At 32.3% G+C, this 27,196-nt stretch overlaps 1 protein-coding gene across 2 annotated transcripts in view; it reads left to right on the top strand.

Annotated features, from left to right (window-relative positions):
• Positions 1–27,196, top strand: part of LOC117168752 (zinc finger homeobox protein 3-like) — a 78,398-nt gene that overhangs the window by 14,627 nt on the left and 36,575 nt on the right. Inside the window, exon 1 of one of the 2 annotated variants that reach the window (XM_033354503.1) lies at positions 8,533–9,056. The exons of the other annotated variant lie outside the window; for it this stretch is intronic. The gene's annotated coding sequence lies outside the window, so the exon portion shown is untranslated. Of the gene's footprint in view, positions 1–8,532; positions 9,057–27,196 lie in introns of those variants that run through there. 2 annotated transcript variants of the gene reach the window in all.

Genomic DNA, 27,196 nt, shown 5'->3' with positions numbered 1-27,196 from the left:
TGCCTATGTGCTTTGGAATTCAAAACTATGGTATTTATGCCTTTTCGCTGTTTATCATTTTGGCGCTTATGTCCTTTTTAAGTGCCCAAATTCAGCGTCTATACCCTATTGCAGTTTCTACTTGAGGCGCATAGGTCCTTCTCTAATTAAAAACTTCAGCGTTTATTTATATTTGTATTCGTATTTGTATTATTGTATTTATTTCAGAAAGTCCCTAGGGCTAATTAACCCTCTAAGGAACAGAGTATAGTGTATACCATATATGGAGCTTATGATATTTTGGTTTGTCAAAATTTGGTGCATGTGTCCTTTTGAAATTCAAATCTTTGGTGCCGTTGTCATTTTTTAATGCCAAGTCTTCATGCCTTTTTCTGTTTATCACTTCGACGCGAATGTCATTTTTAAGTGCCCAAATTCAGTGCCTATGTCCATTTGCAGGTTCTAATTTTGGCGCTTATGTGCTTTGGAGTTAAAAATTGTAGTATTTATGCCTTTATGCAGTTTATCATTTTGACATCAAGATACCCTTTTGGAATTAAAAATTGTGGGTCTCATGTTTTTTTTTAAGTACCAAAATTCAGCGCATATGCACTTTTGCAATTCCTTATTTAGGCAAAAATGTCCTCCTGGAATTCAAAACTTTGGCGCTTATGATATTTTAGTTCATCAAAATTTGGAACTTACGTCCTTTTGGAATTCAAATCTTTGGTGCGTATGTATTTTTTAAATGCCAAGCTTCAGTGTCTATGCCCATTTTTAGTTTCTAATTTTGGCACGCATATGCCAAAAAATTATGTTTCTCTGACCATTTTTTTTTTTTCAAAAATGAACAGTAATTTTTTTTTAATAGGTTCATCCTGTTTTTTTTTCGAGCACGACTTCTCTTAACCTAACCTCAAGCATCAAATTCGTCAATTAGAATTCTTTTTACATTTGGGGGCGGGGGGTCAACTTGAATTTTGACTCTAATCTCCAAAATATTTTCATATAGATTTATTGTCACTCATTATACTATTCACTATATGTATTTTTTAAATCACAGAATATAAAAACTAATTAATTTTTTGTCTTCTGTTACAGGTGAGTTCTTTTCCACTATTATTCCGAACTACCATATGTGAGTGAAGATTTATTAATAATAATTAATTATTTATTAAGCTTACAATTATTATTGAACGCTTAATTTAATTATAGAATATTATATTTTCTTAGCAGTCAGTTTGGCTCAGATGGTAGCATGCTCAGATTTATTCAGGAAATATTCTGCTTCTTAAAAAAATTGAATTTATTACTAATAATAATTATTATTTCTCAGTTCGTATACTGTTTTTTATTTATTTGTATAAAAAAAAAGAAAATAGTTCAATTTTTAACAAAGCAGTTAAACTTTCAACCAAATGGATGAATTTTCAGCTAGAAAAGCGAAATTAAACTGGTTGTCCAAAATTTTTCTTTTTTTTTTTTTTGTATAAATTAATCGTCTTTGTTGTAAATTTATCATTGTGGTCAAAAATTAAATTATTCTATATTCATAATTTTAGTTGAAAATTATTTATCTTTCTAGTTTAAATTTCAACTATTCGAGTCAAAGATTTACAATTTTAGCTAAAAATGCATAACTTTGTTTAGAAAATGTAACTACTTTTTTGAAAGTTATTCTTTTGTTGAAAGTAATTTTTTAAATTAATAATTCAACTTATTCCAATTGAATATTTTGTAGTTTTAGTTAAACACTCGTCTGTTAGGTTGAACATTAATTTTTCTAAAAATTCGTTTTTGCTGTTGAAAATTAATTGTTTCAACTGAAAATTTAACTGTTTCATTTTAAGTTAAAGATTGATATTTTTTAGAGGAAAATTCAAGTATTTGTTTAAAAATGAATGTATTTTGCAATTTTTCGCTTTAAGTGTTAAAGGATGTTTAGAATGAACGTCACGCATTAAAATAAATTTTTGCGTTTTGTGGTAAATAGGAATATTTAAATTTTCGTGGACCAGAATAATTGAAAAACTAGACCGGGATAAACCGAGAGGTAACCGAAAATTTGAAATCGCCCGCCAAATCGTTCAACAAAAAATAATCTGATTTTTTTATTAGGCTAAATAAAAAAAAAGTTTTTATAAATTATAGACTAAAGAATGATAATTTTAATGAAAGTTTAAGTTCATTTTTGACTTTACAAAGCATGATTTTCGGACTACGTAACACTTCAGAGCTTTAAACCCTAAACTGAAATTCGTTTGAAAAAAAAAGTTGAATTCAAAGGAAAGCTTCACAGAATTAACTTAAAGAACAAGAAAAATCTGCCTTCTTAAATCCCGAAATTGGTATTAATTAAAAATTTTAGAACTTGATCGTTGACATGCTAAAACTTCAAATAATAACAGCTTCCAAAAATTAATTAGGTTACAACTAAAGTTGTACAAAAATGATACATTAGTTGCAGTGGAAAAATCCTTTTATTAGACCCATGTAAAAAAAAAACCAAGCAAAGAAGTACAAGAAAAGATCTGCTGATTATAATGTTTCCGATTCAAATCTGGACCAAGTTATCTTTTTTCTTATTCTTCAAAAATTGTTTATCCCAAATAATAGTTTATCATCCAAATTTGTATTAATTAAAATTACCAAAAGTCTGATGTCAACACCCTTAAATAGTAATAAAATCTTCCAAAAATCGATTGGAATAAATGAAAATCAAAAGGCTATTTTATTTGGAAGAACCTGCTGTTTTGTCCTCTTGGTAAAAATGGAAAAAAGATGAACTGGTGGTCCCTCGAAATATTTGGTAGAGCAAGGTTAGTTCCTGCTTGAAGAAAAAGAAGAAAAAGCAATGGACAACTGGTCTGTCCAGTAGAAGTAGTATGGCGTGAGGGATGAGGGGATGTTGACTCTGAATGGACCTCAGATCTCTTTTCCAGCTTCCAGATCGAAAAGGAGGTTGGTCCTGTATTCCGACAGTTTCGGTACACTTTCGAGATTCCGGAACGCGAATGGCCTTCGGCCAGGTGTCTCATCACCGAAAGGGAAACTCGTAAAGTCTCTTTAAAGCGCTTCGGATCTTTTTCTCAGTCCACGCTCAGTAGAGCCCGAGCCGCTCATTGTCTCTCCGTGGGAGGATCTATCTTTTCTACAAAATCTTTGTCGGCAATCGTTCACCTCAGGATAGAACTTTATTAGCGATTGAAGACCTCGAAGGTCGCTTCCAATTTTACCCGATTTTAAACTCTGGAACGCTTCCTATTTACAAAAGAACCCGAGGATTAAAGTTCAAGAAAAATTTAATTTCGCTAGAGAAGAGCTTTACAATTTTCTAAAAAGAACATTCATTATGCATGGGGATGCAGTCATATGAAATGTTTCCTTAAATAATTTTCTTGGAGTTTTGGAGGGTGGCGACTTGACCGGGAAAACTAGGAATGACCGTGGATTTAATTAAAAAACCGGGAAGTTAATTCTGATATCAGTAAAATTCAAGTTTTCATTATCGCGATCATTTTGTTCAATTTAGAACTTTATCTACAGTCTCAGATTTTTCAGACTATCTTTGTTTACTCTAATTAATACAGATTTAATTAGTTAATGTTTATTATTTCCCATTGTATGAAAAACGGTTTGCAATTTTTTTCTCTGTGATATTTTTTTCACTGACGTAGGTTTGGTAATTGAATTGATTATCAATTCAATTACTTGGAACAGGGAATTTTTAAAAATAGTTCTCGTTTTTATTTTAGGACATGGAATTTCAGTAAAGGAATATGTTTTCACTTGGAGCAAGGGATTATTGAATTTATAATTTTAATTGAAAATTCATCTGGTTGAAAATATAACTACTTTGTTGAAAATTAATTTTTTACTAAAAATGTAACCTTTCTAGTAAAAGATCTAACAATTTTGCTGAAAATCCATTTTCCTTTTTCTTTTTTGGTTATGAATTAGACTTTTTACAGAAAAATTAACCTTTCTATTTTTGTTTAAAAACGTATCTTTTTTGGATTAAACTTGAACTATTTAGTTTAAAATTAATATTCTTAATTTATAAATTAAACTAGTTGTTAAAAAATTTATCTATTTTGTGAAAAATTCGCCTTTTTTGTATAAAATTAATCTCTATTGTTAAAAATTTATTTTTTGGCATACAATTCAATCCATTATTGGTTGAGAATTGATCTTTTCTGGTTTACAATTTAACAATTTGGATGAAACTTTGTGCTTTTTTTTAATTCAACAATTTCGTTGAAAATTTACATATTTTGTTAAAAAAGGCCGATTTATTTGTAAAAAATTATCTTTTTATTTGTAAATTCATTTTCTTGTTTAGAAATTCTTCTTTTCGGTTAAAAATTCAATTATTCCAGCTAAATATTAATCTTATTAGTTGAAAATTCACCTTTTAGGTTAGAAGTAAAATTATTTCTTTTAAAGTTAAACTCTTTTGTTAAAAATTACTATTTTTTGATTAAAAATTGTTTTATTTAAAAATTCATTTTTTTAGTTTAAAAATGAGCAGTTTGTTTAAAAACATGTTTTTTATTTAGATGATTTTTCTTTGACAATTGTTTTTTAACTGGAAACATAACTATTATTTCAGTGAAATATTCCATAATTTTAGATAAAAATTCATCTCTTTTGTTCAACATTCATTTTTTTCGTATAAATTTAATTATTCAATTTCTGTTTGAAAAATTATCTTTTTTAGTTGAAAATTCGTCTTTTTTGGTATGAATTAATCTTTTTGTTTACAAATTAATCTTCTTGGTAAAAAATTCAATTATTCTAGTAAAAGATTCATCATTTAAGAAAAAAAACATCTTTCTGGTTTAATATTCAATTTTTCCAGTTAAATAATTACAATTTTATTTGAAAACTCATTACTTTGTTTGAAAATGTTAAAATTTTTTTACAGTTATTTTTTTGTATTAAATCAATTTTTGTTCAATCAATTCTTTTAATTGAAAATTTAACTTATTCCAATTGAATATTCCATTGTTTTATTTGAAAAATTATCTGTTTGGTTGAACATCAATTTTTTAACTTAAAATTTAATTACTTAAATTTTGGTGGCAATTGATCTTTTTTAGTAAACATTAATTTTAGTTTCTTTAAAAGTTAAGCTATTTCAGTTGAAGATTCATTTTTTTTAGTTGAAAACTTTTATGTTGGGTTTGAAATTAATTTGTTTAAATTCAACTATTTATGTTTAAAATTTGTCTTCTTTAATTACAAATTCATGTATTTAGTTGAAAATTTGTATTTTTTTTTTTGAAAACTTGTGTTTTTGGTTGAAAATTTAACTATTTAAGTTAAATGTAAATAATTTTAGTTGAAAATTCATCTTTTGGTTTAAAATTGTATTATTTCCATTTAAAGATTTATAATTTTATTTGAAAATTGAACTATTTGATTAAAAATATGTTTTGTTGTTGTTGTTGAAAATTAATTTTTATCAACCGTAAGCTTAACTATGCAATTTTTTTAATTGATATTTTTTAGTGAAAAATCAAAGTATTTGTTTCAAAATTCATTTATTCTGCAATGTTTGGCTCTTTTGTGTTAAGAAACGTTTTGGCTCTCCGTCATGAATTAAAATAAATATTTTCACTTTACGGAAAATATGAATATAATACTTTAAGTGGACCTGGAAAATCGAAAAACTGTACCGGGAAAAACCGAGAAATGACCGTGAATTTGAAACCGTCCGTTGAATCGCCACCCTCAGTTTATTTAAGAAAATATTAGTATCTTCAAAGCTGCCAGTTTGCAAAAACAAAACACGCACTTCAAAAAATAACAATTATTAATAATGATGAATAATCATTAACAATAAATTTAATTTGCTGCGAGAAAAGATTTATATAATTTTTTAAAAAAAATATGATTACAATTTGTGGTTTTTCAGAGAGATTGATCTGATAGTCAAGATTGATTTTTTAGAGCTAGAGGATTTTCATCCCAATTACTTCACGCACTATGTAATTTATGGGGAGGGGGGGGGGTCAGTCAGTGCGAGATGAGGGCCCAATTAAAATTTGAGCAGAATTGGTGACAGTGATGATTTTTGGTAACGAGTGACCTCTTTATGGTCGGAAATTGCAGTTGGTGGATCCATGTGGGAAACATAGGTACTTTCGAGGAAGATCTGCGAGTAGGAATTCACAACGTTTCGAGAGGTAAATGCCGCCATTTACATTCCTCGAATGTCTACGAGGGGGGTGCCTCCTTTCTCGAACGTACGCGTGCGCCCTTGCATGCGCATATATACTTGGACTTTATACAGTTCCAGCTCCCCCGTCACCCTTCCCCCAACTCACCCCCTCACCATTCGTCCTTTTTCTCACTCGGGGGGCTTCGACCAATCGCGATCTGCCTCGAGTCCTTTTTTAATAAGCTTCGCTTCCCTACACCCTCTTTCGCGTTTCGTTCTTGAAAGATCCACTAAGATTGGAAGCCAACTTATTCGTAGAATACCAGAGTCTACCCATTTGATTATGTGACCCTTGAGAGACTAAAAACTCGACCCCCTCGTTAAGGGCGGCCAAGGTCCACCCATGGACTTATAGCTAGAATTTTGAAAATTTGAATCAACGGCTTTGTCCACTCTCTGAATTTGAATCAGTGAAATGTTATTGATTCCAAAAGCAGGCTATATTAATAATGTTACTGGGAAAAAAGGGAACTATGGTGTTTATAGTGCAGACCTAACAATTTTTTTTCAGATCACCTTGTCCAGCTGAGAGGCGTAGATAAATTTTTGATATTTTAGGCCCAGAATGAACACTCTAATCCTACAAGGGCGCTTTTCATAAAAGCACTTCTTATCGTTTTTCTTCAACCATAAAACTTACCCTCTTCGAGTTACTTTTAGGACATGTGTATGGCATCAGATAGAGCATACATTAAATTGTGATTTTCCATAAAAAACCAAAATTGGCAATTTCGTTTTTGTCCTAAAAAAACACCCCTGAGTGTCATATTTCCCTGTGCAGCTCTTCCCAGCACGAAAAATCACTTATGAGTATTATCCCTTCTTCCAACTCTCTCCAGCCCAAAAAACTACCCTTAAAATTTGAATTAGCCTATCCTCCTCTCTCCAGTACCATAAGTCACCCCTAATGATAAAATTCTCCTCTCCAGCTATTTCCACCCCCAAAATCACCCCTCAGAATCAATGACATCGGTTCAGCTCACCTTATTTCAAAAAAGAAACTCTAACTCTAAAAAAAACCCTGTTAAATTCTCAACGTCAAACTAAATAGAGAAGTATAAAAAAGAGCACTTTTGAAGGTGAAATTAAAAGACATTGAATTTACACTTTCGCTCTATCAAAAAAGTTAATAACTCCTAAAATAGGTAATCTGATCACTTTTCGGCAGGGCCTAATTTATTTAAAATTTGGGATTTGGACATGAAGCTGTTATCTAACGGTTTTTGTGATAAGGTTCATCTTAGCGCTTTAAATTCCCAGGCGATAACATTCTTATCATACTTTGAAGACCATCCAAAATGTTTGCTTCCAATCTGCCGGCAAACTCTTATTAACAAACTTCTTATCAATTTCCAAAATTTCTCTATTCATTCTCGAAGCGAACGAAATCGATAATTCAAAACCACGAAATATTTTCACAATAGAATTGTCAACAATGCCCTCATTGATAGTTTCCGATGCGACGGGCAGACACTTTTAAACTTTACCGCCGGGACAGGACATTGACACATGGACAGGTCACAGGACATTGACACTGGGCCAGAAACGACCAATGAAACCTCGCATTCAAAAAAAAAAAAGAAAAAAAAACCCTCTAAAACTTCTATTGTTATCTTCCAAAACAGAACATAAAAAGCCTTGAAACTCGCGATTCCGATGCGACAACCCGTCAAAAAAAACACGTCATCCAGATTTGTCCACGGAAACCGAGAATCAAGGAAACCTCTCATTTGAAAAAAAGAAACCCTCTTCCCCAACTCTTCGTCCATTGTCATGTTTAAAAACAGAAAATGACTTTCCAACTTTCGCGATCCCGATACGACACCCCGTAAAAAAAAGCACGTCATCCAGAAGTGTCCACCAGGTTTCCATCTTCTCGGAGATGTCTAGCCTTGCCGGAAATCCTGGATCTTCGATCGGAGTTGGACGGGTTCGACGATACGTCCGGTGGTAGCTGGTGCGCGCGCGAGAGGAAAGATTACCGGAAAGATATCCGGGAAGTTCCTGCCGGCGCGGTGTCTAGAGCGACCCTACCTGCATCTCTCTTTATCAAAGGAGAGGGAGAGATGCTTTGGACTCTGGTGGGGCGTGGGGCACTCCCCCCACCCTCGGTGACTCGCGACAGCGCGAGCTGGCAACGCGCTTGACAGGGTCACGCCCCCAAGAGGCAGATAAGCTCCGCCTATTTGCTCCCCACCAGCGCGAGTACGCCGCTCAGCCGGTAGGGAATTTCTTGGTGGGGAGGCTCTACCCGGAGGGGTGAAAGGCTGCTGGTGGAGGGGCGGGGAGCGAACAGTTCGGCAGCGCGACCCGACGTGGGCACTTCGCTGTCCGGCCTTTCTTCATTAAAATATTATACCCCGACGTATTCGTGGCCCGTGGATGAGTACTGAACCCCAACATTGCGGTTACACTTGCTGTTATCATTCGCGCCGCGACAAATCGCGTGACGTTATCACGGGCGAAGGAAGAAAGTGTTTGGTATTTTACGAGTGACGAGAAATTGTGAGTGCGTGACTTTTCTCCAGGTCCGGTGGTCAAGTAACCGGTACTTCTTCAATATCAATAGGAGCACCAAGTGAGTTTCTTTAAGGTCGTGAAATTTAAACACCTGATATCTTCAGTGATCCTCAAATGAGAGCACGGATTGAGTGTCCAAAATCAAGTGCCAGGACGTGTTCGACTAGAGATCAGAAAACCTGTTAAAGGTTTCAGTGTTTTTTTCTTAGACCTTAGCTAAGGTCGAGGTCAGTGCGAAACCCTTGGTAGATCCAAGAGAGGTGCTTCAGATTAGTGATCAAATAGAGTGCGTTCCTGCAACCAAAGTGGACGCTCCGGGATATGAACCCAGGTATGTGTCACTTGGTGAATTAGTGAATTAGTGAGTTTAGGTTACAGTGATGGAATTTATGGAAAATTCCGGAAAATTATCAGATAAAGCGTTGGGAATAAAGAGGAGTTATTTTGAAAAATCGGAAAAAGCGAAAACCCACTCCCGTCTTGAAAATATCCTGAGGACCTTTTAAAGAAAAAGGATCCAAAGGATGTATGAAAGACAACTCGTATAGAGAGAGGTTCATTCTGAGGACGTCTTTAAGAATTTGTTGGTGCTCATCTTCAAAATAAAGGAACCGAAATCCTTCAACTTATTGCTCCTGGAAGTTGCATAAAAACTCAGTATTCGAACATCCAATGAGTTGTCATTTTATCGAAGTAGTTCCAAACCTCTCATAATCGGAAGATCTTTTCGAAAATGAAATTTGTGTATCAGTGAGGTTGTGAGCATAAATTGATCCTAAGGTTGTCCAATAGAGGTGTTTTGGTGGACGTTTTGAAGACGTTTTGAGGATTTTTAAATAAATACAAAATTCCAAAAGAAATCTTGAAGACAAGTGAGATACATTCGAAGGACGTCCTTAGGCTTGCTTAATGCTCATCTTCAAAAATACATATCAGCAAAGAAAATGATCAGAAAATATTTCAGGAAATCTTGATTTTTAAGAAACTGAAATTCTTCAAATGATTGGTCCTGGATGTTACATCAACACTAAGAATCCGTTTATCCAAGTTGTCATCCTTATCGAATTAGTTCAAAATCTCTCATGGTCAGAAGATCTCTTCCAAAATGAAATTTGTGTAGTGAGTTCTTCAATCTACTGAAAAAGTGAATTAAAGTGATTCGTGTTCTTCAGCAATTTGCTTATTTTTGGATATCTTTGTTCATGACACACGTGATTGGTATGTAGAAGTTAGGATCTTCGAAACTTCTGACACAAATTATCACTAACAATTGAACACATTAAGTTTGCCAAATTTTTGTGACAATTCTTCCTTTGATAATAGTTCCAAGTTCGAAATTAATTTCGGAGTCCCAGTCTTGTTAAAATGAAATTTGTGTATCGGTGAGTTCTTCAATCTCATAAAAAAGCGGATTAAAAGTGATTCGTGTTCTTCAGCAATTTGCTCAACTTTGGATATCGTTATGAATATAGAAACCTTCAGAAAGTAAACTTTCCTCTGATGAAATTTCCTCCGTCTGATAAAAGTTTACCATTTTTTTCTGATACAAATTATCATTAAAAATTCGTTCGTAGTAAATTATTCCTCTGATAATATTTCCCTATTTTGTGAAAAATCTATAATTTCAAAAAAAAATTGTCACTAGTAGTTGTAGAGCATTCTCGAAATTAATTTTGAAATCGGAATCCCAGTCTTAATGCGACAATTCCCCTTATCAAATATCCGCAGAGTTGAGTGTTTCTAACCTTGTTTGTCTTGCTTTTTTACATTCATCATAATAGGTTTATTCTAAATCGCCCTTCGCGAGACTCTTGTCACTATAGTGTCTGATCGATATTAGAATTGCACAAGACCTTTAAGTGACATGTCTAAAGTCTCCGAGTCGTTTTTAGACTTTAGTTAGCGCTTCATTGATACACGTATTTCCCCCCAAAAAAAACTACCGCAAGTTCCATAGAAAACACAGTTGTCAACAGTTGAATATATTTTTTAAAGTACAGATTATACTGATAGATTGCAGATCTTCAGTGATCTTGATAGTATCACTACTCGTCATTACACCACATGCAGGATTTCTGATTGTATCTTCCCGACATCTTTTCTGTAGGTAGTAATTTCTAACTTTTGTCAGACCATTGACATTTGTTTCTATATACGCCTAAACCCTTTTATTTCTCGTTTTCAATGTTTTATCAGATGTTTTTCATGGAAAGAGTTTTCAGAAAAGTTAGGTTCTAGGCTTATCTTAACTGCAGTTTGACATTTGAAACCTAAGCTTGAGGTACCACTTTATGTCAAATCGGTTCATTGTTCCCAAACAAGTTTCTCTACAAGAGCATATCAACATCTTTTTTGTAGGTAGTCATTTCTAACTTTTGTCAGATCATTGACAGTTTCTATAAGCGCCTCAATCCTTTTACCTCTTTTTCAATATATCAGATATTTATATTGAAAGAGCTTTCAGAAAACGTTTTAGGTTCGTCTTATCTCAAACACAATTTGATATTTGAAACCTTATCTTTAGTTAGCACATTTCAGATCAGTTCACTCTTTCCAAATAAGTTGCATTTGTTCTTCTGGGGATGGGTGTCTGCTCATCAGTTTATGCGCGATTTCTGATTGTATCTTCCCAACATCTTTTCAGTAGGTAATAATTTATAACTTTTGTCAGATCATTGACGTATCCATAAACGCATAAACCTTTTTACCTCTTTTCAAATATGTCAGATGTTTTTGACGGAAATGGCTTTCACTGTACTTAGGTTCCAATCTTATCCTAAACAGTTTGACATTTGAAACCTTATCTTCAGGTACCACATGTCAAATCGGTTTATTCTTTCAAAATAAGTTTTCCTACCTAAAGAACATAAAGTTGCAGTTGTTCTTTTAGAGATTGTTGAGTGCTCGTCAGTTTATGCACGATTTCTGATGATATATCAAAATCTTTTTTGTAGGCAATTTCTAACTTTTCTCACATCGTTGACAGTTTCCATTATCGCCTAAACCTTTTTACCTCTTTTTCGATATATCAGATCTCTGATGGAAGGAGCTTTCAGAAAACTTAGGTTCTAGTCTTATCTGAAAAAAATTGACATTTGAAACTTAAATCGATTCATTATTTCTAAATATTTTCTTGCTTAAAGAAGATGAAGTTGCATTTCTTAAACAAATTCCTTGGTTAAAAAAGATTTCAAATCATCAATAGTTGATGGGCGTTATGTTGGAAGAAAGTAGTGGAAACGCGTGCCGCACGTGAGAATTTGATCTCTCAAAGATAACAGAAACCGACAAACTCTCGATGTTCAGGATATGGCGATTTATACCAACCTATTACAGCTCGATCTAGATTCTAGATAACGTTATAGCCGCGGGTTAAAAAAAAAACATATCACAGATAAATCAGTGTGAAAAAAATAAGTCAGTGACAAAAAGTAAATCAGTGTGAAAACGACACGTGTCAGCACTTAGTGAATTTCGGCTTGAACAGATTTACGCATCTGAACGATTTCCAGCAGCGTTTCATAAAAGAGACGAAATCTTGTTTGACTCAAGAACACACGGTTGAGAAGTCTCAAGGGGCTAATTAATCGTGACGTATGAACAAGTTTCTCCAACTCTTTTCAAAAGCAAGAGCGCCGGTCGCTAATGAGAAGAACAAAGATAAGGCTATAAAGAGTTGAAAATGTTTCGTAACGCGATAAATTATCAACAATTACTATTAGTTGCTAAAATATTATTTCTCTCGGAAAGTCCGGTTTCTCGTTCGAGATGCTGCTTCAGAATAATCCGTCGGATCCCGTGCGTTGAAGTCTCCACTCGAGAGAATGTGTTTCAAATTAAGATTGTGAAAATTAGGTTCATTTTTTAAACGACTTTACAAAATTTTTGAGGGAATAAATAAATATTTACCAGAAAACCGAAAAGTCAGAGCATCTTAAATTAATCGGAATTTTAAAGTTTCTTCAATACAGGAGAAATCTTTCAAGAATGAAAAAACGAAAAATTAAAGTGTCTATTAATGAATGGTCCTTTCTTGACAAATATAATATCCGGCAGATGGTTTATGTTAGGTGGGTGCCATTAAATGAAAGAAACGATAAAATTTAAGAATTAGCTACTACATTAAAGCTACTCAGGTAACTTCTCCACCCACGTGTGAATTGATCATGATTATAAAGATAGTTTTACGAAATGTTCCTAAAAGGTCATTCCCTTCTTCATCTTTTTAATCAAACTTTTGTCATTAAATATTTTTTGTAATTTTTTATATGTAAAATGAAGATCAAGCGTAAATCTTTCATAGTGCTTCAAACTGAGCGATGTGTATAAAGAGGTAGTAAACCGCAATTTATGGACATCGGTATACCTGAATAACTCCCAAGGGAAGCTAATTAATTTAATCGACTCCCGGTATGATTAAAAATTCTCCTTGTGACTAGAAATTTTTTTCGATAGTTTTTCCTTTTTTTTTTTTTGATATCGCGTGTCTTGAACCTTTTTTTGCTGGATGTGAATTTGCATGTGACGTTTTTAGAGGGTCGAGTGCGATCTTGACAAAAAAAATTTCCTTGGGGGCTCTTTGGCTTCATAATGGAGCTCCTTTCTAGTGTCTATGAATGCCAGCAGCCAGACGAGTCGACTACGTTAGGTGCCTTTATGTCAACATAATGCAGTTTATTATCATAAACTATTATTGCAGCACGTGCGATCAAGTGCACGCGTTCGTAATCGTTCTTCCTGCGGTTCTTTGCCGGCCAACATTCCCTTCAATTTCCTCCTCATCTCACGAAAACATTTACAAGTTTAATTAAAGTTTGAGGAAAAATCATAAAGAGAGGGCTCTGACATGTACGATTTCATAAAAAAGTCTCTTAATTCTGAATATTGGCCTGAATTTAGATTTATTTTTGCTGTAATTTAGGATTTGGGTTGAAAAAATAGAAAAAGTGTCAATGACAGTTGTGAGCTTCATGATATGGAGCCTTGTGCAGCTTTATTTTAAGATAAAAAATGGGAAAATATCGCATGCAAGTACAAATTGTTTCATTGCAATTTTTTAATCGACTTGAAAAATCAGAACATGAATATTATCAGTCACGTTACAAATAAAAGACAATTTAGATTTCCGAATTTCAAGACTTCAAACAAAATTTAGTTCAGCTTCTTTCTGTCTATTCAGAAACACAATTAATTTTATTTTATGTGATTATTCTTCATTATTAATAGTTTAACCTTTCTTTGAAAGTCTAAATTTTTCTGGAATGAATGGTATCAGAAATTGAATAACGAATAAAACCTTAGAAATTCGAGATGTATCTATAGAATTCGAAATAATCAATATGATATAGAAATTCTTTACAATACTATTTTCATCAATATTTACTACTTACCACCTAAAAAACAAATTTAATGTGTCTAAAAATTATTATAAGTTTTGCAAATATAATTTGCAACAGGATATTATGCTAGAGACAAGAAAATTCCAGTTACTGCTAATTGTTTATTATTGACTATACCGTTTGATCTAATTTTTTTCTTTAAGAAAAACAGAAATCTTTTATTTAAATTTGCAAACTTTTACAAACTTGCAATTCTTTGTAATATTACTTTACCAGAAAAAAACATCAGTGAATTTTTCTTGCTGGTGGGTAAATCTTATTATCTTACTACGTAAAGCTAATTTTTGTCGCAGGTAAAGATTACTCTGAAATCGTTCCAAAGATTACACTGTGTTTTCTTCTCTGATAGAAAAAAAGTTTGTTAGAAAAGGAAATATAAATCTTGGCAGTGTGAAAGTTTTGTGTGAGTTTGTCGCAGGGCGCTAACATTCACCGCCCACGCAGTTATACCTGGATACCTGTATTCGTGTCGAGTCGAATAAGTGGTCCGTCCAATTTCGGAGACTACTTTACCCTAAATACCTATACCCGGTATTAGCCTGTTCTTTACGAACATGTTGGAATCGGAGGTACGTGGCTATAAGGAATCGAGCTGAACCTATGAAAATGAGTGGCGTGGAATTAGGTGCTTTTATGTCGACACAATGCTGTTTATTATCATAATCTATTATCAGCGCTTAGAACGTGTGCTTTTCCTTAACGGTCCCTCACTAAACCCAACTACATTCAAAGTATTTATCGTCCATTACTAGTTACCCTATAGGCGCAATTTTGCGTGCATTAAAATCGAAATTATTATTTACAACCCTCCATTTCATCAAGCCAACTGCCAATAACTTCCTTCATATTTGCTCTATTGCCCCATTGAAAATACACCACATTAGAAATTAGACTCCTCTTTCTAATTTTATCCATAAATGTAATTTATAACAGAGTGAATGTAAACTGAGAAAAAACTAGTTTCGTTCAAAAGCAGTTCTTATTGATTCAAATGAATAAACCATCGTATTCATGTCATCAGTGTTGTGCCAAAATAAATAATTATTGTTTCATTGAATATTCATTTGAATCAATAGTGTATTTTGATCAAACGAGAAAGTGCATTTTCATTCATTCTGTTTCCAATTACATTGATAGATAAAATTTGAACGTTTGAAGAATCTAATTTGTAATTTTATGTGTTTATGCAAATTAAAACAGAATTCATTGTGTCACTCTTGAGCTGAAGTAAATAATGATTGTTCCATTGAATACAGTTAGCTCCTAGAAGAAAAAAGAAAATTACAATAATTCCGGCCTTAGTAAAAGGAGCTTTGCAATATTTTTATAAGTTTAACGGTAGTAGGTTTTTTGTTGATTGTAATTAGAGAGTAGAGTTATTAATTAAACGTTGCTTTTGAACACAATGAGCTCTACGAGTAGACATTTTTCGGTGGCCAAATTATGGCATTGATGGACAGCTGCTTCCAGAGAAAGAAACTCACGATGATGCATTATGTGTCTTGGAAGGTGTTTATTTTATTTGATAATTACTGGAGGGATTTTTGGGTCCGCGTTGTTGGAGGCCCAGATGATCATTAGTGGCTTAATTATATCCCAGAGGCTATCATGGCATTCCGCTCGGCCTTCGTGGAAGAGGATCAAAGAGACGAATCTATCGAATTGATCTTCACCGCCCTTCTGTGTGTCCTGTCTCATAAATGTGCAACATTGTCCTATAAAATTGAGGAACACTTTTCTTTATTTATACCAGTATTAACTAACGCCTCTTACCGGAAACTAACGCCGCGGATTAGCGTCCGGGTGTAATTCGCTCTTTATCCAATCGTTTATTGCAGCTAGAGAATAATCTTGTTTGGATAAAACTATGCCCATAATTTATATTTGCATCCAAATAATTTAGTATCATTATCAACAAAGTTTTAATTCAAATTGAGCCCAATGGTTCGAATTCAATACAAATAATATGCCCATCATTCCGGTATTATTAAAATTAATTCTGTTATTAGACATGCTTCCGTTCTAAATCCGCACTCATTTCGAATCATTATGCTGTTATTCCTAAAAATTTCCACGTTTTCGAATAATTCTATTGTCAATCAAATGATTTCTCTGCTGTTAAAAATTGTATTCCGAATGTTTTTACATCGTTGTGAACAAAGTTTTCATTTTACACCTGAACACATATGAATCCGTTCTCATTCCGCACGACTCCTCATTCATTCGGAATAATTATTGATTATTCTAATCCAAATTATCGTTCTCTCTGAATCCATTTTCATTTTTAATTATTCCGCAATATTTCCGAATAAAGTTTTCCCTCACAAATTTAGCCTAGGATGGAAGCCTTAAAACTAGTCGGTATAAAACCTCAACTAAATGAAGGCTATGTCTATGAATTTTGTAGTTATTACTTCAGATACACAAATTGAAGGAAAACATACAATGTGCATTAAAACTTCTGAACAAATTTTACGAGACACGATGTGGCGTTAAATGTTATTTTGTTCTCTGCTATTAGATGGGTAAGCATTCTTAGGTCACGCTGGCATTAATCGGCTTGCTGTTATACGTGCTTAGCATATAGAAACAATATTTTATGCCCATGATAATGGAAATTACGAAAACACAAGGGAAAAGCGAAAAATAGAAAACCATGGAAAAACCACAAATGGGCTTCATTAGCGCTTCACGATGCACAACATTTGCAATAGCAACTCTTCATCGAAACGTTTTGTTGCGTAGAACCGTCGGCTTGACGACGATGCCTCGAAAAATAAGTTACAATGGCCTTTTATTGTATGAAAGCCTCGCAAAAAAGTCATGTCACGAGCGTGTTATCAACCTCGCTTTACATACATCATTTTACGACACCAAACAAATACGTTTACACTATTTTACGCCGGTCATTGTTGTGTCTACAATGTTTTAAATCGCGCGCACACATTCATGCAAATGTAACCTAAACTTCAGGGTCTTCAAACTTTCTCACAAGCAGCTGCTCTTGCAATTAGGGAAATTGAAGGAATTAGGCTAATTCTATTGAGAACAGTTTTCATAATTCAAAGATAAATCCATTGTTTAGTTTATAAGTTGAAACTTCCTGTTTGATAAGCCTTCGAAGATCGCCTTTTGATATCTTTGGGAAGAATAGCTCTCGTGATAATACGATATGATAAATCGAGCTTGAAACACCAGAGAGAGAAAGTACTAAGTTTCTACGTAAGGGGCCTAACGAATGCATCGCGATAGCGTCGTAGCAAATTAATCCGAACGACTAACGAATCAACTTATTTGAATATCGCGTCTTTTCCCGCGCTTCGGCCACACAGATTCTTGCGCCTCCTTTCAAATTTACAACGTGGAATCTGGGAACTTTAGTAAAAGAAAAACAAACCATTGTTTGCTATATTTTAGGCGCCCAACGTGGGACATGAATCCATGACCTTGAGATTAAGAGTCTCATGCTCTATACAAGTCTTACTAATTCCTAACCGTCTTTCTTCTTACCTTCTTTTTTTTCATCGTCTTTTACAGCTTTACGATTTTAATCTCTTATAATCCTTGGTCCCACAGTTTGAGAGAGGGACCATGTGCCCTTCTTCTGACACCTGGACAATGGATCCTGATTGCGGATTAGGGATTACGGGAGACAAAAGCAAGCAAAGTTCCATAAATAAATGAGAATGACATTTTGGGCCTGAGTTGGGACTTGGGACGCTTTTTTAGTAATGTGATAGGTGGGTGTGGGTGCTGATGAGATCGAATCGGTTAATTTTGATGTGAATATAAAAGAGGTGACTCAGAAATTTAAAAACACATCACATAACTATTCATTATTCATTTTAATTATTGTAACTCCCGAGAATCATTTATTATCAACTCTCTAATCTACCGACAATTGTTTCACAATTTTGGATAAAGTCATTTTTAAATTGTTGATTGTATAAGCTAAACGTACATCATTCAAATTGAAATGATATGACATCATAGTTGAAAGGCTTCTGAACAAAATTTGGATAAAAAAATGTTTTCATAGGACCTGAAGTTTTTTTTCCATGCTCTAGTCTAGTAGTTACGAAGTCTCGATTACTTTTCAAATACTACATTACCATAAAGATATTTTTCTGAGATTTCCACTATCAGCTTTCACATAAAAAGTTTTTTTAACATTTGTTTAATCAATGTTTTCCAATTTCCACTGTTGGCGTAAACAAAACCACGTAACAAAGAAAATAAGAACCAGCAAGTTTAAGCAATAAATACCAAGTAAAAATAAGCTTTACAAGTCCAGATAAAATCGAACTATTGCCATGCCGAAATTCTCAACTAACAATTTTACAGCGCGTCAACTTCCTCGACAAAAAAATCCGATCCCGCTACCGGTTGCGGTCGTGTTATTAGGCTTGGGACCTCTAGTATCTTTTTTTCTTCCTTTTTTTTACACTGAGCGTAAAAAAACGTGTCTTGGCTCCATTCATGCATGCCTATTACTATCAACTGCTGAGTCAAATCCGACCGCGATAGAATTTCCCTAGGATATTTGATGCCTCGGGGGTGGAAATGAAAAAAAAACTTGGAGTCAAAAAATGTACGAGGTTACAGGACAAAGTTTTAGGTCGAGGCTCGGCGTGTCAGTTTGTAACCGGGTGAGAGATCCGATCGAAGATAAGATGAGTTCTGGTAGATAGCCATTGGTCCCTTTCCAACTAACACTTTACAATGCTCTTTTTCCATCCATAAATCTTGGAAAATTAACCCTGTTAGAGTCTTTCGCAGATTTTTGGTCCCACCTTTGTTTCAACAATACAGCCCAAAAAAAAATAGGGATACAATTTTCTTTCAGGTCATTTTCTTAGAAACTCGTTTTAGCCTTCAGTTATGTTCTTGTGATAAATGTAAAAAATGCAGGACAATTGAATTTCTTTCAGCATTCGTATTGCTCAATATGAACTAATTATGGTTTAACTGGGTTTTAGTATGCGACTATTTATCCTCATTGTTCGACTGTTAATATTAAAATTCGACTGTTGCTTCTTTCTTAGATAAAATTTCATCAAAATTAGTAGCACTGCAAAATTAAAAGGCAATTTATGGTGATTTTAATATACATATATGCATATCACTCTTCGTGTGTGTCCAAACTGATTCTTTTTATAGTCAGAGCTAAAAAGTCGAGGACGACACTGACCCTTGGTGACTTAATGGCGCGGAGTGGCGTCTCGAAAATTTTGCGTGGGCGACTTGTATTATACTTGAATCGCCACACCTCGCATATTTCGCGCATGATGTCGCGACATCGTTAAATCGATATCCAAATCATTGTAAAGCTTCATTTAAGGTATGAGTGATCTTGATCGGATCCCCTCACTTGAATTTTATAGTTTCGATAATAAAAAGATTAAAAAATGATAATCATCATAAAGTGGCGAGCTCAACAAATTTGTAGACGTTATAATTCAATTATTGTATTCTGAGATGGCCTAAAAAATTTATAATACCGCAATAGATAATACAGGTTCATTAATATTGATATTAATGATATCTAGGAATGTATTAACTTGAAATGAAATTTGATTATATTCAGCAAAGACAAGAGGGCACTTGTTCAAGTATATATACAGATGAATATGACGAAACAACTTTTATCGTCTTTACAAATAATTAAGGTCAGGAAAAAAAATTAATTTATCAGCTTACTCGTGTAATGTATTCAGAATAAATTAAACGAACAGACGAAGTTATTAGAGGCTAAATTATTCTGGAGTATGAGGAAGTTGAAATTTTTCTTTTTACAATTATAGTACTTTAGATTCAATTTTTGAGGATATTTTGTTAATACATTTATGAAGTATTTTATTTTAAATTTAAATTCAAATTCTGGTAGGACATACTTATTTTCTATTATGGTATTAAAAACAGGGAAATTCTTATCCTTTTGTAAATTTTTATTGGGAATGTAGAAATCCTTAAATCCTCAAGCTTTCTAGATTTTTACACTTTCCTGCAACTCGTAGAATAATTTAAGGAGAAATCTGAATAATTTGAAAAATTATTGACTCATTTATTTTTATTTGAACAAAAAATTATTTTTTAAATATAAAAATTGATCAGAACTCTTATAATGTGCTTCTTTAAAATGTAAATCGGTGCTATAAATCTGAATCAGCTATAATTATCCAACCCCCGCCAACTTCTATTTATGACTTTTTCTACCCTTTTCTTGATTCAAGTTTAGAAATAAACTTTTACTTATGTAAACACCTCACCAGCTCTATTTATGCCCTATTTCCTGATCAAACAGCCAACTTGATAAAATCCCTATTAATACCCCTAAAATTATCCTAAGTCTTTTCCAGCTCTAGAAATACCCCATAAATGTCTTAACCCCTTTCCAGCTCTATTCATACCCTATTTCCTTATTCAACTTGATAAAAATCCTTTAAAATACCCATAAAAGTTTCCTAACTCTTTTCCAGCTTTTGAAACGCCCCTCAAATGTCTTACCCCCTTTCCAGCTTTATTTAAGTTTTTTTTTATGATTCAACTTTACAAAAATCCCTATAAATACCCCTTAAAGTTTCCTAACCCTTTTCTAGTTCTGAATATACTCTTTTAAGAGTCTTAACCCGTTTCTAGCTCTCTTTAAGCCCTATTTCCTGACCCAGGTTTATGAAATCGCTAGAAGCACCCTTACAAGAAACCCACCCCTTCTCAGACTCTACAAAAATACCCCTTCAATTACCCAGCCCCTTTTCCAGATAATCTGAAATCTTTTTTTAGCTAATATTGTGCAGCTAATGATAAATATCTATTTATGCCCTATTTCCGGATCGAACAATCAACTTTGTGAAATCCCTATAAATAACCCTAAAATTATCCTACGTCTTTTTCAGGTCTAGAAATACCCCTTAAATGTCTTAAACCCTTTCCAGCTCTATTCATATCCTATTTCCTTATTTAACTTGATAAAAATCCTTAAAAATAACCATAAAAGTTTCCTAACTCTTTTCCAGCATTTGAAACGCCCCTCAAATGTCTTACCCCCTTTCCAGCTTTATTTAAGTTTTTTTTTATGATTCGACTATATAAAAATCCCTATAAATACTACCTTCCCTTCAATTACCCCCGTAAATTACCCAGCACCTTTTACAGATAATATGTAATCTTTTTTAGCCCTTTCCAGCTCTATTCATGCGCTATTTCCTTATCCAACTCCATAAAATCCTTATAAAAACCCTAAGTTTTCTAACCCTTTGCTAGCTCTAGAAATACCCCTGTAAATGTCTTAACCCGTTTCCAGCTCTATCTATGCCTACCATCTTTCCGGCTTTAAAAATACCCCTTTGATTACCCTGCCCCTTTTCCAGCTTTATTTATGCCTTATTTCCTGATCCAACTCTATAAAATCCCTATACGCCCTAAACGTTTCCTAACCCTTATCCAGCTCCATAAAAGTATCAAATACCTTCTCCAGCTTGATTGATTTCCTATCTGTGCGTTATTTCCGGTTCCAACTCTATCAAATTCCTAGAAATACCTTATTCAAAATGAAATACTTGGAAGGGATGAAAAGTAATGGCTGGAGTGGAATTGACGCGTGCAAGTTATCGATAGCCTTGAGGTGTCCGTCGGTGATTTAAAAGACGAACTCGCGACGTGTCGGTGGTATGCCGATGCCGATGGCGAGCGGGGCCTAAACTAGTTTTTGCCGGGAGCGAAACGCAGTGGGCCCTCTTTCAGCCAATCAGAGCATCCGTCAGGCCCCGGACAGCATGGTGGTAATCTGGATTCTCTATCTTTCTATCTTCACGATTCGCGCATCGACCGATGTTTACATAGTTTCGCGATCACTTGAAATCATTCGAACCTGGATTCAGGTTTTTCTATTTTCTTTTTCCACCGAGAATGAATAAGAGCAGAAGTCGAATAACGCGAGCTCGACAATGATTACCGCCGCGGACACAAATGGGCCCCAAGACTGACAACTGTGCATCAGATTTTTTTATTCGAGACAAAAACTTCTCGCATAAAGATCGCACGGCTCACTTATCGCATGGCGACTCCTCGCTTCTTCGTTATGCTGTCAATTAAAATTGTCCTATTAATTATTCAGCAGGGACGAGCCTCGAGGCGGCGCAATTGATCGCGACGGGACAACAAGGCGGACATTTTTATTGAAAGCGATTGATTGAAAATGCCGTCTCAACGAAATAATAAACGCACTTGAAAAACAATTTTTCCTTCAAATGCTTCGAGTATTTTTGATGCTTTGCAGATTAGTAACTTTGAGAACGAACGTTTCCTCATTTTATATTTTTTTAATTGGTTACGCAAAAAGTCGGAATAATTTAATAAACATTTGTGTCAACTTGGTATATAAACAATTGCGTTAATCGTATTTAACATTTATCAGTCGAATGTGTGGCTTTTTATTGTTTTGAAGTTGTTTATTCAGTATTAATTCACGTGTTCTGAAATGATGAGAAAATATTGAATAGCGTCATTTGCCAGTTAAATTAATATTCCTTAGTCTTATTTAACGTGACGTACTTAAAGTAAAAATTATTTTTACTTAATTTATCTTCCATTTTTTATTATTCAACGAACTTTAATTTTATGTGCAAAAATATTTCGTCACGAAACAATAAACTTTTTTTATGGCTCTACTCGTCAAGAAGAGAATTCCATTTACATGAAACTAATTGTTCACTAATTCATAAGCACAAAGCTGGTTAAGTGTATTTACACATTTATTTAATCCATCTCTATTTGCACACGCTCAATTTTAATAAAAAGAAGAATTTTTTATTAATTTATTAAACGATAGTTTCGTTTGTCATTAGGCTGAAATTTGCTTAAAATCGATACTAATCGTCCTTCCGGAAAACGAAGCGATTGAGTATGTGGGAGTGCATTTATTAATACGACACGATCACCTTCGTTGAGAATCTTTTTTTCCCCTCCACTACTTTTGCCACTCGGCGAAATATATTGGGAAAATCAGTATAATATAATGATTTTCATTAAATGAATTTTTAAATAATTTTTTCGCGATTCTAGAAAAATAATTATAGAAAATTATTTTAAAATCGGTGATGGAAATAAATAGTGTTAAAATATTTAAAAAATTTATGCAAAAAATAGAAAAAATATAAACAAATTATTTATTTTACGTAGGATTTAAAATTATTTCAAGAGATTTCCCAGATTTTCACACATTTTCAAGACATTCGATAAATTTCAAGGGATTTCACATTTTTTTAGGATTTTTAATTTTTCTACTGGTATCAATAAAGTTATAAAGATCTAAATTCTGGCGAGTAAAATTTGAAAAAATTCATAGTAATTCTAAAGATTTTAAGGGATTTTAAGTTATTTTAAAAATTTCTAGAGATTTGAACTGTTTTTAAAACGATTTTTAATAAATAATTTTAATTTAATTTATGTTCTATATTTATTTACGATTTTTAAAGATTTTAAGAGACTTTAACTTATTTTGAGAGGCCTTTAAGGAATAAATTAAAATTTGGTTTAAGGGATTTCCCAGAGTATTTAAAGGAAAATTTTTTTAGGCTCCTTTGAAAAAATGCTAAGAAATTTCAAGATGTTTCGAAAATTTTTATCGAATTTCAAATATTTAAAGGAATTTCACGAGGTTGGAAATATTTAATTGAAAATACGAAAATGTCAAGGAATAAAAAAGCTTCCAAATAATTTTAAGATGTTTTAGCTAATTTGTAGAAAATTTAAAGGAAATAAGTGAATTTTTTACTTTAAGCGATTTCTGCCGATTACAAAAATTTCGGGATTTAAAGGCTTTGGGGTAAAAAAATTTAAGGGATTTCAAAGAATTTTGTTGGATTTAAAATATTTCAAAGGATTTCTAGATAACTAAATTCCAGAGTATAAAAATTCAAGGGATTTTCAGTGATTCCAAAAATTTGACAGGGTTTTAATGTATTTCAAGAGAAATAATTTCGAGAGAACTTGGGAAAAAAGTTAAATTTTATTTTAAGAGGTTTCTTTGGACTTTAAACATTTCAAAATTTTAATGCTTGAAAGAGAATTTAAAAAAATGCCAAGAATTTTTAAAGATTTGTTGTTGTTGAGTTTTCAAATGTTTTAAAGGATTTTTTGATAACTAAATTCTAGACCATTAAATTTCAAGGGTTTCCTAGGAATTTGAAAGATTTTAAGGGATTTGAATGAATTTCGAAGAATTTTCCGAGGATTAAAGTATTTTATTGCATTTTCCAGGATTTCAAGATCTTTCGAAAATTTTCGGGAATTTCGACTAATTGTCTAGAAGTTTTTAAAATGATTTTAACATATTTAAAAATATTCCAAAGAATTTCCAGAGATTCAAAAAATCCAAATTTTGTAATATTTTCAAAGATTACAAAAAATGTCAAATAATTCCACAAGATTTAAGGCATTCTATAGAACCTTTAAGTATTTAGAAAAATTTTGAGAATTCGATCAATTTCCAGGGATATCAACCTATATTTAGTAACACTTATCGAATAAATGATTTTTTTTTTTTAAATTTTTTAACTGATTTTCAATAACGTGTAGATATTTTAAGAGATTTTCAAGGGTACTTCGATTAATTTCAAAAAAATTCCAAGCGCTTTTATGAAGATATCAACAAAATTTTCAAAGTATTGGTCTCTACATTCTTATTTTATTTTTTTGAATTTATAAACTTCCTATAATCGGGAAAAAAATTATGTGAAAAGTCATTATACTATACTGATATTTCTGTGATATTTTTTCTGAAGAAGTTTCGTCCTTTTTCGAAAAAAATGAGTCAATAAATCTCAATGACCTGCTAATTAATCGGGTTAATTGCGTTTACGCGTAACGCGCTGTCTTAGCCTCGAGCATTACCAATCGATCCAAATAGGTTGAAAATATGTGAGATATTCCTTTGCTGTAATTAAAGAACTCTTTGACCTCGTTAAATCTATTAATTCAATTCTATACCTCTGTCACTGCCACGTGACTTGTTGAGAATGCGATCGGCGAAATCACAGAAAAGGAATTATTACGACATTTTTCAGAGACACCAAACCAATGACTGACTGATCTCAAGTTAATAAGATTTATATCCCAACTTTAAATCTATAAATTTTCATTAGAGCTTTTATTCCACTTTTATTTAAATAAAAAAACACTGCAATTTTTCATGCGTTCTTAAGAGGATAATAAATATTAAAAAGAAATTGACTTATTTCTCATTGCGAAAATTTAGAGCGTTGATTGAATTTTATGTCAGGGGATTTTAAAGATTTTGAAAGGATTTGTAGACTTTTAAAAAATTTCAAGGGATTTTTATGAAACTAAAAAGAAATCTCAAAAGTTCAGAAATCGCAATTTAAAATAAAAATTACAATACCAAGTCTATTGATCCGAAGTTAATTAAATTTATGTTCAAACTTTAAATCTATAAATTTTTATTAGAGGTTTTATTCCACTTTTATTTTTAAACATTGCAATTTTTTAGGAATTATTGAGACGATGATAATTTTTTTTAAAGAAATTTAGTTTTTTTCTGTTTGAAACGATTCAGAGTGTTAATTAAATTTTTATTCAGGAGTTTTTGAGACTTTTGAAAGAATGTTAAGACATTAATGTAATTTCGAATGATTTCTGAGTTTCTGAATTACTGAAAAATATTATCGGAAAAAAAATCTAGAAGGATTTTTTCGCAAATAGCTGAATTGTTAAGCCAAAAAGACGTCTTTTTTAGAAGAGAGTTATATTTTTAACGAAAAAAGTTGAATTTCGAACCAAACAGTTAATTTTAAACCAATAACAAAGAATTTTTAACCATAACAATTAAAGTTTAAATAAAAAAGTATGGATTTGAAAAAAAACTGTTCAATTTTTGTAAAAAAGATGACTTTAACAAACTAGTTGAATTTTTAACAAATGATATGAATTTTCAACTTAATAAGTATAGGTTTAGAACGAAAAGTAGCATAGTTAAATTTTTAATTAAAAAAAAAACGAATTTTCAACAAGTTGCATTCAACTATAAAAGACGATTTTTTTCAGTTTCAAAATATTAATTTTCAATTAAAGGTATATTTTATTAATTAAAAATATTAATTTTTACCCGCTAACGGAATAGTTACATTTTCAGGGAAGAAAATAATTTCTCAATCAGAAAAAAATAAATTTTTTACAAAATAGTTATATTTTCAAATAATAGCATGAATTTTCAACTGAAATTATGAATCTGCAGAAAGAAATTAATTTTCAAGAAAAGTGTTTAATATTCAACCAGAGTTAATTTTTTTTAACCAAGATTCGTTTTCGACAAAATGAAATTAATTGTGGAAAAAATATATAAATTTTTAACAAATTTCATACATTTACACAAAAAAATAGAATAGCTGAATTTCCCGTTCAAAAAATTAATTTTCAACCAAAAATAGAATATTAAAATTTTCAATCAAAAAAATTAACGAATCAAATTTTAATCAAATAGAATAATTTATTACCAACATTTTATTTTTTAACAAAAAAGATTTATTTTCTACAAAAAAAAAATGGAATTTCGAGCTCAATATTTCAATTTTTAACCAAAAATATCAATTTTTAATTTGAAAGAATATTGATATTGATATTGATTAAAACAGTTACATTTTCAAACAAAAATGAATTGAAATATTCAACCAAATAGTGTGAATTTTGATCAAAATAAAACAATTTTTAAACAAGTAGTGGAATTTTTTACCATACGAGATAAATTCCGATCCAAAAATATAATTATAGACATAAAAAAAATTATGTTTCAAGCAAGAATGTTTTATGTGTTCTTACGAGGATAATTAATATTTCTCAAAAATTGATTTGTTTCTTCTTGAAAAGATTTAGAGCTCCGATTAAATTTCATTTAAACGGATTTTATTTTTTAATTAAAAGAATAATAAATATTTCTCAAAAATTGAGTTGTTTCTTTTTGGAGAGATTTAGAGCATTTATCTTAATCGAGAACTCGAATAGGTGTAAAAAAATAAGACAGTTTCTAATACGAGGCCGCCCCCAAATTTCGTTCTAT

This window comes from Belonocnema kinseyi, chromosome 3 (assembly GCF_010883055.1).
Source record: "Belonocnema kinseyi isolate 2016_QV_RU_SX_M_011 chromosome 3, B_treatae_v1, whole genome shotgun sequence".
In the NCBI taxonomy this organism is placed as follows: Eukaryota; Metazoa; Arthropoda; class Insecta; order Hymenoptera; family Cynipidae; genus Belonocnema; species Belonocnema kinseyi.
The sequence above is the reverse complement of the archived record's forward strand: the minus strand, read 5'-3'. Positions and strand labels throughout refer to the sequence as shown.